Here is a 15,893-nt window from a genome sequence, read left to right as displayed (position 1 = left end):
GAGGAGCTTGACCATGTAGGGCCCTAAAGGTTAGAACTAACATTTTAAAATGAAACCTAAAATTTACAGGTAACCAGTGAAGGGAGGCTAAAACTGGAGTGATATGTGATCTTCTCTTGGTGCCTGTTAAGAGATGTGCTGCAGCTTTCTGCACAGTCTGAAGACGATTTAAGGCTGATTTGTTAAAACAAGTAAAAAGGCCGTTGCAGTAGTCTAAACGAGAGGAAATAAAAGCATGAATAATCATCTCAAGTTCAAGCTTTGACACCATTAGTCTGAGTTTAGAAATATTCCGTAAATGATAAAAACAGTTTCGGATCAGCTGCTCGAGCGACATCGAGCTGTCAAATACGACACCGAGGTTTCTAAGGCTTGATTTTACAGAAGGGTCTAAGAAGCTGATATGCTGCCTGATTTCTGGGACGATGTGGTCTGGAGCAATAATTAGAGTTTCTGTTTTATCAGAGTTTAGTTGGAGAAAATTGTCATAAAGGTGCAGTTTAGACAAGCAAAAGTGGGTTTTACTCGTCTAAACTGCACCTTGCTGCGAGCTGTTCTGCTTCCAGCTCCTGTCCCTTTAAGGCCACCCCCTGGATGGATAAACAGCACTACAAGCTAACATGTTGATTTGATTTTGGGGTGAACTGTCCCTTTAAGCACATATGGCAAACCTGTCAGCAAGCAGGAAATTAGCATTCAGATGGTCACATAGTGAATGCCACTCCAGTGTTTGATCTCTCTGAGCTCTGTGGGGTTTGTTTGTTTTCACATCTCTGCTCCTGAATAATATTTAGCTGCTTAATGCTCCACTCTGGCACCGCTGTTTGCATGAGCTCTGCCATTTGATATGTCGTTATAATAAAAAAATATGAGCTAAAGTTGCTTAATCTCTCCTTTCCTTTTCTTTGTATGCACTAATTTTAGCTTCTTATCACCTCCCCACGGTCCTATCTTCATGCCTCCACTCTCCTGGGCTCCTGACCCCCGCTGGCTATGAAACTTGACTGATCCCACTCAGGAATTTGCCCTATATCACAAGAGCTGGGGCCCACTGGAGAAGTGAATCACATGAGCATTTTGTAGGTATAATGAAGATGGACGGGCTGCAGAGAGCGCTGACAGTACGAGTCACATTCCTCAGGCTGCTTCTCACTCACACATCCCCACATCACTGTGGTATGCTTTACTGGACTCTAACATTACTGAGCTTAATCCTGATTTATTCAGCGTATTCAAACTTTTCCTCTTCGATATGTAGAAAAAGACACAAACATACTTCAGTTATGCCATCTTTGCGTTATTAGCACGATCGTGCGTGGACCCTGATTGAGAGGCGACACTCTTTCCACACTGTTTGTTCATCTGTGAAGAGAAAACACGACCCTGCTTTTGACAAGTGCGCGCTTATGCTTGCTTTCTGTTAATTAGCTCTCGATGTCTGCCTGCATGTGGAGTTTTATTTGGTGACGCAGAGTAAAGTTTGCTAATCAAGTCGAACACTGTGCTGCTGTGGTGGAGGCTTTCGAAAATGTGCAGAACAATCAAACCACCAGCTTTCAAGCAGGATAATGGCGACCACGTTACAGTATAGTTTCCTCAGACCACACACAGCTTCAGTGTCATGTCTCTGCTTCTTTTCCTTCTGATTAACATTACAGGAAGCTTTGGGAAAATGTGATGCCAAGGTTCGCTGTTTATTCAGGATATATATTAAAAGTGTTTTTCACAGCTTTGAAATTCAAAGAACCACAAAAATGGTGAACTGGCAGCTGAGCAACATCTCTCAAGAGTTCAACAAGTCTATTACTGACATGAGCAGACACACAAAGCACCTAATATTGACTCTTTCTTTAGCGCTGGGCTGGCAGAGCAAACAGCTGGACTGCCACAGCACTGTCTTTCATCCTAACAACCCCTTGTGTCCCACCCCCGGGCCTCTGTCTGCTTGTACACCTACAGCACTGCTTTCTCCATGTGGGGGGCCTGCATCACTTCAAAGCGCCCTGTGTTGGAGCTCCAGTTGGGTGACAAACAGCTATAGCCCAGCTGAGCAGGATCACACTTGTCAGAGCAAAGGAAACACATGTTGGAGAGTGGCTATGGCTAGAGTGGCTACTTGTGGTTTGGACCAAGGGAGTCACTGAATACGATTGTATGTCCTTACACTCAAACATAAAGATAAAAGCAGAACGTCCATTTATGCTTACAGCCTTTGCCTTAAAAGAGAAACCATGTTTGGCAGATGTGCAAAGAAGGATTCTCAGATCTTTGTAAAAAGAAAAAAACTATAAGCAGCAAGCTCATGGAGCCAATAAATAATTTAATAAATATCATATTTTCCGCACTATAAGATGCACTTAAAATCCTTAAAATTTCTCAAAAATCGACAGTGCACCTTATGTATGAATTCTGGTTGTGCTTACTGACCTCGAACCGATTTTATGTGGTACACGGCGCTCAGACATCTGTCAAAAATGTTTTAGCACGACTTTGCTAAGCTACGAAGCCGCACGGCTGGATGGATTATTGGAGCATTACGGCTACCGTAGTCAGGAGCCTCGCGGAGGAATCTGGGTCCTAAACTCCGTCAGTTTCAGGTCACAAAGTCAAACGAACACTGCAGCATCACTGAGAGCTATAAACTGTTTAAATTCTTTCATCTTTAATAAAATAATCAGCGTTGTAACAAGTTTAACATCCAGGCATCCATGAAAACAGAATTTATTAAATTTAACAGTTAGAAGTTAGCAGGAAGTTAGCTCGCTAGCTTCCACCTAAACATGATATAGCATGTTCTGACTGAGAGATTTCTGAGAAAATTAAAACGTACAGCTCTGCTATCACTTCCAACATAAATGAAGACAGAAAACGAAACAGCAGTGACGTTTGTAGGGTTACTGAAGTTGGGCTAGCTGCTATATAATGATGTGCTACGTGATCGCTAGCAAAACAGCTATGTTAGCATAATATAAACAGTGAAGCTGGAGGATGAACGCTAACTTTTTCCCACTCGATAAAAGTTAACGTGAGGGTTCCTGATGGTTAGAGACAAATGCAATCGCATGGCAGGATGCTGTAAACGGACCAAACTTGTACTGCAACAACATGGGAATAGAGCAGCTGGAGAGAATTCAACATTCATAAATCAACGGTACGGAAGTGGAGGAAGCAAGAAAAATGAGTTGAGTAAAGTTTGACTTATCTGACTGTTTTGTTTCACTTAATGTGCCTTATAATCCGGTGCGCCTTATGGTCCGAAAAATACGGTAAGTATATAGGTCTGTCTTTCCTAGCGTCTTCCCAGCACGGGGTCCGCTGCGTGGCTCTTTCTTCTCCATTTGGATCGATCTTGGGTGTACTCTGGGGCAAGATCCACTCGGTGATTGCGTCCATCCATCTTCTGGATCTTAGCTTTGAGGTGTTCAGGCATCCTCTTATCACACAGGATGCTGGTGGATTCGTGCTATTTAGCCATGCTGCGTTGATTCGTGAGCGCACATCTGGAAGCGTCTCGCCATCCACCGAGACCAGGGACCGAGGTATTTGGGTGGTCTTCTTTAACTCCTGCCCGTCGATCTGGATCGATCCCAGAGTCTGAGGAGCACATGCTAAAATAAATAAATAGATAAATTACTTCATTATTAAATCCACGAAATGCCACCACAGAGTTGCAGTTCATTGAATGGCCACTTGAGGGTGTCTCCAAGAGCAACTCAACCTTTACAGCAGACGTATGTCATTATGTTTGTGTGTTAGTGTGGCAAAAGGAAATGATCGTCATAATAAATATTATTAAAAGCTGTTCTGCATAGCTCATTTTTGTTGTAGCTGCTAGGCTTCACCCTTACCTGGTTTAAGACACTAAACTGGACTTTGCACACACATGCAAATATTTATATTTCCAATGTTTTTGTACATAGTTCCTCAACATGAGGTCCAAAGAGATGTTGATGCTGATGTGAAGGTAAAAGACCAAAAATAGAGAGACAGCAATAACATGACAATCTTCAAAAGAAGAAACAAACTGACCAGCTTAGCCTCGGTGAAAGACCACAAAAAACAACTGGTGGATAAACAGAGCTCTTTCTTTGGTTTACTCTGTCACAACATCGAGTCATGAACACTCTTAATGATGTGGGTGTATTATTGTGGATTATGGTCCAAGCCTGCAGCGCTTTAATGTAACGTTTCCCCCCGTTATGTATTCAAAAGTGGGATTTCAAATGTAATGCATACTTGTGAATGTACATTTTAGCGTAACGCACAACATGTCAAACTGTACTTTGAGAACATCGTGGAGCACATACAGCCAGATAAGTGAAACTACTGTTAGAAGCCTCTGAAGTGTTTCTCAACTCGTTTAACTCCACATTTAATCCCTGAGATGTCCTTAGAAGATTAAATGTAATTTCAACAATATGTCTCAGTGTTTCCACATTATAAAGAAATGCTGTGGTGTCTGAAACCTTCAGCTTGGCTCTTTGGGCCTTGACTAAGAAATGGAAAAAAGAAAGTACAGAAAAGCACTGGCAGCTCATTATCTGCACTTTCCTTTGTTAATCTGAAGAAAATGTCCCGTTTTTCTTTTTAAAAAAGACAAAAATGCTAAAGTGCAGCAACTTTCTGGAGTAACCTTTTTAGTAAAACACTGACAGTAAGAACCTTGATCTCGCTCATCCAAAATTTCTCCTTCTTTGCAATTTTAACAACCTTCTCGTGAGCTCGACTGTTTCAGTTTCCACTGGTATCTATTCGGCTCAGCTCAGCTTGACTCTGTTTTTAGGGTTTACGGTAGTAGCTGGTAGCACATCAGCAGACAAAAAGCCATACACTGAGCAGCAGGTATTTGAATAAAGACGACAGTATGTGATCAAACTGACCAAAGAACAAAGTCCCCAAATGAAGGTGTAGAAATTAGAAAGTTAGCTAAGCTAACTAGCTTCCAAAACACTGTGTACATTAGCAAAGCATCGGCAGATGATGGGAAGTACTCTCAGATGTAGTAAACACAGCTGGTCACCTGATGCTTTAAGCCCAAGCTAAGCGACTTTGGGTCGCTCGCATATTCACAACGGGGTCATGACAGTGGGTCGCTCTGCATGTTGGATTTGGCAGATTTTTACGGCGGATGCTCTTCCTGAGGCAACACTGAAGGGATTTGTGCCTCCTCCTGGGATAACCCCCGGATCTTTTCCCTGTTAGGTGAACGTGTAAACCCTTACTAACATTTTGCCCATGTAGTCCTGTGTTCACACAAAGTTTCATGTGTCACAACCATTTGTCTAAATTAGATGTTTTTGAGTGTGAAAATCAACTCATCACCTCTTTAGATCTCACCCCCCCAACCCGACCCCTTTATTTGGTTTGTGCTTGGGTGGTCCATTGATACGCAGCTTTAGAGGGCCTCACATGTCTTACAGTAATGAAAGTTTGACCCTAAACAAATGTTTCGCAGACGGTCACAGGGTACAACAGGATTTGCTTGTGTCAATTTAGGGTCAGGCCTTCAGTTTCCCATAAAGAGGACAAGAGAGGCATTTTCTCGGATTGTTGTATCAGAACGTATACTGTATATGTTTTTCTTTCTCTTATTGTTAACATAGCCCTCGGTGCCCGTACCCACACCCCATCCTTTATTGTTTTTGTTCGTTTCTTTCAGGCGTACAATAAAGATTTGTCCCACTGCTCCTTTGTCTTCAGCTCTGTGACTCCCGTTAAAACATTTTCCAAAAACAAGACACAACCGCGAGATAACAGAAGCTCCCTGCCATGTAGGAGGCTGGTTCTTCCTGGACATCCTGTTCTCCCATTTGTCCAGTACACCTGCTCTCGGGAGTAAAGAGTTCACGGGGGTTTCACACTCATAAAAGGATTTTTGTGGCTTTTCCAACCCATAAATTGACCAGAACACACACTTAGCCTTCTAAGGTATGCATGTATATATGTGAGTGTGTTTGTGCACATATACTACGAGACAAACACATGTGTTTGGGGCGGCTGCAGCTCCGTTTGTCTGCTAATCAGCAGGCTCGGTTCTTCTGCAGGAGTGAAGCTAGCATGCTCGGCAGCCACTAAAACAACACAGGCTTCCTCTATGATCCTGAAGTGTTCAGCGCAGTAATGCATTGGTAGTCTGTAGGTATCTGCATGTTGTAGCTGTCTACTGTCACATGTGGGCTGCTTCTTCTTTGCTTTAGACCTTCAGCTGCCATCAATCTTCCTCCAAAAGCCAATACTTCTGTCTGTTTTGTTAATGCGAACAGTTTGGACGTCACAACAATCCACCACCGCTTTAGAGTAACAGCATGTTACAGCGGGGCATGACTCACTGTTTCGTAAATCTTTGCATAATTTGTTTCATTTTTTATTTTTCCTGCTATAGATTCTTGTCAGGAGCATTTAATGCAATCATGTTGTGTAAAATCGTTTTTGGGGGTGAAGACGTGAAGAAGGATGTAGAGCAAAGTTCACAGCAAAAAACAAAAAAAGCAGAATTACAACATCAGGGTTGGAAGAACCAGCACGTGTAAAACAATGTTGTCATAAAGTCATGTGAATTACAATGAGCACAGCTTTCTCTAAACTTCAACAGCTATTTAAGTCTTTTCTAATGTAAGACTTCAGTACATTTTTATCTGCATGTGCAAATTACTGCTCCGCCAACTGGAGATGACAAGTTTATGACATGCTAAAGTGCAAACATTTTAAGAAGCGGGGAGGATTACATATCAAATCTATTATACTGAGGTTCTACTCAACACATGCTTTCAGAACCCAGACTCCATTTCCTAGCACGCCGCTGCAGCCCTTCCCCCAATCCAACAGCCGGCGAGAGGGGGAGAAGAAGGGCGAACGTTCATTTTTCACCATTTTCCTTTTTAACTCTGTGGCATAAATCATCTGGGAGGACCACACCTCAATATGAAATGCTCTATACTGACCGCAGAGGCTGGGCTGGAGGAAAACTCTTGGAAGCTTTTATTAAAAAACTTTTCACTTTGAATAGTTTTACAGTAAAACTGGTTACATCAAGTCCTGAATCTGAGGCAGTAGATGTAGGAAACTTTCAACAGCAAATGCTCAAACACCAAAAAGAAAAACATGAATCTACACAGTAGTGTGGACAACATGTGGTTTGTATGAGAACACTGAAATGAGTATTTTCACATCTAAATATGAGAATCTCCATCCAGTGACTGGGATCTATGAATGTCTGTCTTACAGTAAGGTTGCGTCTGTTTGATGGAGGTTGAAGTTAGATGAGAGGATCAGTCAAATTCTCATGTATGAGATCAGCAAATGCAACAACCTCAGTCTCTGGGGTATCACATGCTTGCTGACTGCAAGGTGATTGGACGGGTTGCTTGATGAGAGGCAAACTGTCTCCAAACAACTGGGGTCCATCTTTGACAACAGCTGCAACTGGTCTCTTTGCAAATTTAACAAATGTGGACTTTATTAACATTACAGCAGCACAAGAGTCAGATAGAATTAGAATTAGAGATAAATTTAAAAAATAGAAAAAAGAAAAACTGCTAAAAATGGAGAATTAGGAAAGTACTTTACAAGAGTAATTTGTATCCGGTCGTTAAGTGATGACGTGACGAATCCTACTTCCGGGCCTAAAGTAGTCTGCGTTTAATATGCTTTTGTGTTGTTAACATGTTTAATGTTTTGTATTTTCTTCTATTTAATCTCAAAAAGCTCCTAAAACAGTCAGTGATCACTGTTGACCTCCCTCGGCTTTTATTACCGCTAATCATTTATTTAAGCTCAGTTTTTAAGACCTTAGGATGTAACCACAGCCCAGCCCATGCAGCAGTATATGAATGACTAACCTCGTATTGTGGATGGATTATCTCAGTTGTTCTCCTGGCTGAAGTTTGGTCCTTTTACAGCATCCTGCCATGTGATTACATTTGTTCCTGACCACCGAGAACACTCACGTTAACTTTTATCCAGTGGAAAAAAAGTTAGCTTGTTTATATTATGCTAACATAGCTGTGTCGCTAGCGGTCACGTAGCACATCATTATATACCAGCTAGCCAAACTTCAGTAACCCTGCAAACGTCACTGCTGTTTAGTTTTCTGTCTTCATTTATGTTGGAAGTGATAACAGAGCTGTAGGTTTTAATTTGTTTCCAAAACCCCGCAGTCAGGACATGCTATATTGTATTCAGATGGAAGCTAGCGAGCTAACTTCCTGCTAACTTCTAACTCCGTTAAATGTCATAAATTCCGTTTTCATGGATGCCTGGATGTTAAACTCAATTGTTACACCTGGTAGAGCAGAACGCTGATCATTTTATTAAAGATGAAAGTCTTTAGACAGTTTTTCAACTCTCAGTAATGCCATAGTGATCGTTTGATATATGGACCTGCAGCGGAGTTTAGGCCCAGACACGGCTAGTAACGTCAGACTTTACGACCGGATTATGTACAAATAGCACTGTATACAGTAAAATATACTACAAGAAATCTCCCGATCTGATTATACCCTTATATAAAAACAAGGTTGTCTGTGTCATTTTGCAATTAAATTGCCATCCTGCAGCAACTATTTGGCAATTTATGGAGGAATTTATGACTGGACTGTGACTATAAGAAATTTATGTGAAATTCAGTGAATTTCTTTGTATTTAGACGGCAACATTTCTGTGACTTTTATCACAGTTAACTGCTGCATTATTACAAACAGATTGCATTTTGCACAAACCACAGTCACTGAAGACAGTGATCATTGGTCTTTGAAGCAAGTGCAACAAGATCGCATGTTCATTGCAATAATTGCATTTGTCTCCAAACGGGTCATCTAACAAGTCTATGGTTGACTTCTTTTGTAGAGTAAAATTTGGCTTTTGTTTCTCTTTCAAAACTAATTAGCAGATGTATGACACTCCCAATCAGTCTATGGACGCAGCTTGCTAACCAAGCTAGCCAGTGTTAGCTGATAGCATAGCATCCACTGTCTTATTTCCACACGTGGTCAATGAAAGATCCAAAAAACAAAACTGCAGTGGTGCAAACGTCCAAGGCTTCAAAACATGAAGTCAGTGACAAGTTGTTCCCATATTTCCTTTTTTTTAGTTTGTCTTCTAAGCTAAGCTAGCATGTTGCTAACTGTAGCCTCATATTTAACAGCCAGCAGTGTCTAGCTTGTAACGTCTTGATGCATGCTCAATCATCCAGGTAAGTTCATCACTCATCCAAGTGACTTCTTGATGAACAGAATCAACTTTTGGAGATGTAGCTTGTAACTTAACTTGAAAGCAAATGTGCATATTTTCACAAAGTTTCCCAATTTGATTTTAACCTGAGTTAAGCTGCTTATGCTGCTTGTTCTTAGGAAGCTTGGTCTCTTTCATTTTTAAGGCTAAAATGCATATGCATCTCCATGAAGCCATAATGTGCACGAGGCTGGTCAGGGAAACGCTCGGCTGCCTCCCCCTTTTGCAGCCAACTTTACAGTTGGAACAAGAAATGACCTCACCTCATCCAAGTCTCGTTCCCCCAAGGTTTGAACAGGAAATAGGGAGAACGCTACCCACTCCCAGCTCCTCGCACCCATTACAGCGCTCTCAGAGAGAGAGAAACCCAACGTTACCGTACATGGCGAAACTCAAAAATGAAAGATGGTTTTTGAAGAATACAGGCCTGTCTGAGGCCGTGAGGCATATAATGCTTGAAACGTGAGCAAACATGAGATAAACATTTTGTTGTAACGGCTGTTGTGAGTTTTCAGTCAGTGGATTCCAGCCGTTGTTTGGATTCCTCTGAGAGGGAATGTTTTATGCTCCTTTGAAAATACAAAAGGAGTTTGTCACACATCTGAAAGCCATTAGCCCCTCAAACTGTTAGCGAGCAGTCTGAGGATTCTTTCCGCTCTCGTGGACTCTCGCTCCAGTTCTCTCTTTGCTTTGCTTCTCTTTACATTTCTTTCTTTCACGTTTGCAACCTCTGCCTTTTGCAGTTACAGGGATTGTGGAATTTCACTGCTCTTATCCAAAACGTTTTGCTCCGTGGACCCCTTGAAACCGAATTCTTCCTCGCTCCATCTGTCTCATACACAACAGCCTTTCTTCATTTCTAGCCCCGCTGTATTCTTGAAGAGTCATTTTACCACGGCCAAGCAGGCTTTGCAGGCTTGCAGTGCGCTCTGTCACTGGGGAGCAGCATCACGTGTATACCCGCCTCTTTCCGCTCCTGGTTCGCACACAAAGCAGGGTGGGGACATGTGAGGCAGGTCTTCCCTCCTCCTCCTCATCCTCTGTAGCCTAACCTTGTCTAAACGGACCAATGTGTTTCTGTGCTCTTTTATTAGATCACGTATTCGCATCCCCCCACCCAAACACTGACATCTTTTGTCTCTGCCCGTGTAATACTTTGAAGTTCGACATTCCTCTCCCACTGCATCACTGGGGCAACACAGCTGTGCGAGCCGAGGAAAGCAACGCTCCAGGTGAGACGAGGCGAGTGAGGCTCGATGAAGAGGTAAGAGGAAAAAAATGTGAGATGCAGTAAGACTGTGTGTCTGTCAAATTCTGAATGAGTTTGTGTGTCTTTCTGTGTGTGTCGTGCAATAATCATATTTTTACTCAGCCAGAGAAAAAACCACAAGTGGAACCGCAAGTTCCCCTGCTGGGAAACCACAAACCCCAAGATCATGATGACACCAACCTTTTAACCCAGACATCATCCTTAAAAACCCTCAGCCCCACCCTAACACACAGACACACACATCTCCCTGCTCTGCTGTGACCGCTGTGATGTCTCCGTATGAACATAAAGTGTGACAGTCAGCGATGCTCTCAAACAAGTTTGCACTCAAATTTCTGAAATTCTTTCTCTGTGAGGACTTTGACTTTCCGGTAATCGTGATTAAACTGAGCAATCAGAGCAGTCATGATCCTGCATCCTGTCTCGTTATTGAAGACACAGGATGCATAAACACTTATTCCTTCTCATCATGTATGGCACATGTGCAAACACTTTATTAAGGTTAGTATTCACTGTCCTAGTGTCGCCAGTGCTCTGAAAGTGGTCTGCTGGCAGCTTAGCTCTAACTCTCTGAGCTGAACATCGGCCTGAAGCATAACTCAACCGGGTCTCTAGGAGGTCTCTAACGTCCCTCCTCTCTCATTCCTTCTGTGACCCAGAAATCGCTCTCGGCACACAGTAGGCACCACAATAGGCTCAGACAGAGATGAGAACAGGCCTGTTGGTGGACAGGTCTCCTCACCTGTGACGTATATGCCTCAATTAATCTGAATACAAATGAACACCTTAAAGTTTAATTGATAGGAATCATAAAAAACTGCAGCAGCTCTGCCACGAACAACCTTTTAAACTGATGCTTTAAAATTACAGCTCTGTAGCAAGAGCATCTCCAAAACTTAAATACCTGTTGCCTTGAAGTCCCGCACTCATATCCAAGATAAGAGGACGAGGATGAGGTTGTGCCAACCGAGAGGTTAGAAGAGGAGCAAACAGCTCATAAAAGTCTGTTTTTCTTCTTTTCTTCCTATTCTGATGTTTCAAATCATCAGATGTTATTCTGAGCCATGCGTTTGTGTTCTGAAGAGCACTTGGGTTGTACAGGAGGACAGCGATGTGAAATACTAGTCAAAGTGCAGACTTCAGTGGGACCTCTAACAGGACCAGAGAGGCTGAACTAAAACAGCTCTGCAAAACCGAGTGGGGCCAAAATTCCTCCACAGTGATGTGAAAGACTCGCTGCCAGCAAACGCTTGATTGTAGTTCTTGCTGCCAAGAGTGGCACAACCAGTTATTAGGTTTGGGGGGGTCAATTACTTTTCCACACAGAGCCAGGTAGGTTTGGATCGTTTTGTTTCTCTTTAATAAATAAAGTCATAATTTAAAAATGCATTTTTGTATTTAATCGGGTTATTTATGTCAAATATTAATATTAGTTTGATGGTTTGAAACCTAGAAGTGTCACAAACATGCTTGTTCACTGTGTGTGCACTGTGCCTGCAGCAACCTCTGAACTAATGTGTTTTAGATGATAATGGGAATTTAAACTTTGTGAATGTTAACTGTTAGTTATCCAGTCGTAGCTTTGGTAAGATACTCGTCCTGCGTGTGCACCAGGTTACCTCGTTGGGCAGCAGTGCAGCAGGAAAGTGATTTGGCTCGGTAACGGCTCTCCTGGATTAAAGAGGATCTAAAAGCCTCCATCACACACTGGTGGTGTCTTGTGGTTCTTTCTTTTAGCACTGGGAGAGAATTCAGCTAGTACACGAGTGCAGGTGAAACACAGTCATAGAGACACTGCTGAGTCTGTGAGTGACGATCAAAGCCGACATAGACGTGGACTCTGTGAGGTGTGGGAACTGAAGCGTACGCGGCTTTATGTGTGCAGAGGGATGTTCATGTGAGGACAATCCAAACATCATCTGGTTCCTGTACTGGCTTCTCATCTCTCATATCGTGTCAGCTACAAGAGGAACCCCGAGCTCTACACCAGCGGCCGATCTCCCACATTCCTGCTGGTTCGGAGCCAGACGATGATGTAGTCTGGTCCGTGTGAAACAAATGGCTTTCTATTGTCAGCGTGAGCCCATGTAGTCACCACAACGCCGACCACGAGTCTCACAGGGACCATTTTTCAAGGAGTAATAATAAACCTGAAAGCTTCTTTTACCTTCTTATCTTGTAATGTTAGGCTTCAAACTTTCCTTTTTGCTAAAGCATATAGTTAGGGCTGGACCAGGTGACCCTGAATCCTCCCTTAGTTATGCTGCAATAGATGTAGGCTGCCGGGGGATTCCCATGATGCATTGAGTTTTTCCTTTCCAGTCACCTTTCTCCCTCACTATGTATTAACAGACCTCTCTGTATTGAATCATATCTGTTATTAATCTCTGTCTCTCTTCCACAGCATGTCTTTATCCTGTCTTCCTTCTCTCACCCCAACCAATCACAGCAGATGGCCCCGCCCCTCCCTGAGCCTGGTTCTGCTGGAGGTTTCTTCCTGTTAAAAGGGAGTTTTTCCTTCCCACTGTCGCCAAAGTGCTGCTCATAGGGGGTCATATGATTGTTGGGTTTTTCTCTGTATCTATGAAGCGCCTTGAGGCAGGCGCTGTTGTGATTTGGCGCTATATAAATAAAATTGAATTGAATTGAATTAATGTGCAAGTGTTGAGCTGAACATCGACCTCGACTGGAAACATCAGTGCACACCATTCGTTGGTCTTTCCATTCGACTGCTCCTGCAGCCGTGCATTGTTACCTTTGGTCCACACATGGTAGGCCTGTGTGAGGGCGTGTTTACACATGTGTACATATGTACATGTGGAAAGTGACAGAGAGCGAATGCAGAGGGGGGGCAGTAAAAGTATGTCCCTGCTCCAAAAGTACAATGCACTCCAGACAGTGGTGTGTTTTCACTATAGCCAGATCAATGCTGGGCAAAATGTGGTCCTGTTTAGAGGGTGGAGGGAGAGGGTGGAGGCACACACACACACACACACACACACACAATGAGCTTAATGCTCCTTGAGGGTCTTTGTTTCTAGTCGTCCCAGTCTTTCATTGTGTCAGTGTGAGACTGTGAGACTCCCCGAGAGCTCCTGCAGCACACTGCAAATCATCCTGGGTAACTCTGCTGCATGTCAAAAGCTGGTCCCACAGCATGCTGCATGTTCCCAACTAGAACGTCCTGCCATGTCCAACAGCATGAAGCAACTATGTGGAAGTTTGCGTGTCTATTTCAGCCTCCAAGGAGAGAAAACGGCAACGCTGAGATCCGATTTAAGGGAATATGGCTTAATACTTTCATTGCTGTTTGGCGTTTGGTGCCAAGAGCACACAAAGTCTACCAGTGAACACGATGTGGAAATAAGTAACAATAAAACTTAAATACATCCCGTGATAATCACAAGTGGTTTTACATCATCTCTTCTCCGGAAATCCTCACCGCCAGCATTCAGTTTGGCAAATTTAGATCATGCTGTGTCCTGCAGAGACAAAAAAAGGATCGCGCACATGGTCGTAATTATCCAGCTTTGTTAATGTTCTCCTCGAAAACGGGCCGAAGATGTAACCACAAAGCTCCTTTGTCAGGCTTCAAGTGGAGGATGTTTAGGGAAATAAAAAGCATTTCCAGGTACCAGGTGTTGTGTAAAAATACCATTTATGACGCATACCAAACCGATGTGCGAACAACCAGGAGACAAAGTGTCCCCTGTAAATACCCCATCGGCTCGTTCTCCTCCAAAGAGTTTGAGGTCTTTGGAGGGCTTAATGGTGCTGGTCACGTGGCAAAGGAGCATTTATACCAGTATTCAGAAACATTAGTGGTTCCATTAAACCACACGGTGCTTCTTTTAACTCTGATAGCTCTCCAAACAGGGTCAGGGTTGGGATATTCAGATGACTCGGAGGTGCCGTAATGCACCATGAAAGCCGTAACTCTTCGCTGCCGATGTTTTTATCTGCACGTCAAAAGTTTAAAAGTTGGTTAAAAGTTGGTTCTCAGTCTCGTCTCAGCTGCTTAAGAAGAAGGCAGCTGGTTCGTGACCACGTTTCTCATCCAAGACGAGAAACGTTTTCGAGGAACCTAAAGAAGATTTTTTTAAACTCAAGCACACCTCGCTTCCTTTATTATCTTTGCACATGCAGGCAAATTGGTCGGACACTGGCCTGAGCTCACTGACAGTGCAACTGCAACCCCACCTTTCTCCTTAGCAGTGAATTAGTTATGAAAATGCAACTGACTGCTGTGTTTAAGCCAAGCTGAATCTTCATTTTCATGAGACTTTGTTTTAAAAAAGTCTCCTTTGTAGAGCTGCCCTGAACCAGTTCAGCTCTGAGACCTGCTCAGCTGTCCTGACCAATATAACCAACCATGAATGCTAACTTCCTACCAACACTTGTGGCAATAAAGGATGTGTCAGCCACCGGCAGGCAGTAAACAGATAAATCTGTTTGAACAGCAAGTGCACACTTGAAACACTTGCTTTATACTTAGATGTAAATAAAAATTAATTGTCTGTGATCAGAGCCACGTTTTTAAAACTTTATATCTACAACAACCTAATCTCAGTATTTTAAGCTCTGATCACCAACATCATTAGAACCATTTGGCACTTTTGCCTCTGTCTCCACTGCCTGATGTTGTGATTCGTTCGGCATTCAAGAATATTTCCTTTGAGGAGCTCTTATCTCATCACTTTAGCCTGAAGGGGAGTTTTGTGCTCGGTGATGATAGTGGAGCTATGTCAGCCACAGTGTGGAGGTTTAGCTACTTGGCCCCTGTTATAACAACTCTAGGAGTCTTGAGGAATGTGGGTTTGTCCTGCAGTCCGTTACTACCCCCCTCTCGCCCAGTGTCTGCCTCACTCTGTGTCCCCTCCCCTCTCCCAAACAGGGCAATTCCCTAACTTTTCTCTTTTTCTCACAAGGCTATAGTTCAATATTCCATTCGGGGGCACATATCCTGTCTCGAATTCCGACGGGGCTCCTCGACGCCAAGGCACTCCGACTGCTGCAAGGTATTAGTACCTCTTGACAACACTAACGTTTGCTTATCAATGGCTCTGACCATTCTTCCAGCAGCCCGTTGTTATCTCTTTATATGCATGGCTGCCATCTGAAGATGCACAAAGGTAGATGGAAAAATCTAAGAACGCTAACGGCTGAAGCGCGGATGCTGCACTTTTCCCTCTAACCGGCTTTTTGGTGTTAAAATGGGCTCGTCGCGTTTTGCAGATAATGCATCGCTCGCCTTGTTTGAGTTTTAGTGTGGTTTCTTGGAGAGTATAGCGGAATGAAGAGCGCACTCACCTATTTTTCCATCTGTTGTGTTTCAACTAGTCGGAGTTGATGTTGCGTTTTTCTCCATTCATAAAGTCGTGGTGCAGATCTGTTT

General features: G+C 43.1%; 1 long non-coding RNA gene across 1 annotated transcript; it reads right to left on the bottom strand.

Moving 5' to 3' along the window:
* Positions 1 to 2,477: 2,477 nt before the first annotated feature.
* On the bottom strand, positions 2,478 to 15,893 carry LOC146490602 (uncharacterized). Its single transcript, XR_014872601.1, has 2 exons — positions 15,809 to 15,893; positions 2,478 to 3,608 (listed from the first exon to the last, which is right to left on the bottom strand). It is a non-coding gene; the product is annotated as an uncharacterized LOC146490602 (long non-coding RNA).

Source organism: Neolamprologus multifasciatus, chromosome 23 (assembly GCF_963576455.1).
Source record: "Neolamprologus multifasciatus chromosome 23, fNeoMul1.2, whole genome shotgun sequence".
In the NCBI taxonomy this organism is placed as follows: domain Eukaryota; kingdom Metazoa; phylum Chordata; class Actinopteri; order Cichliformes; family Cichlidae; genus Neolamprologus; species Neolamprologus multifasciatus.
The sequence above is the reverse complement of the archived record's forward strand: the minus strand, read 5'-3'. Positions and strand labels throughout refer to the sequence as shown.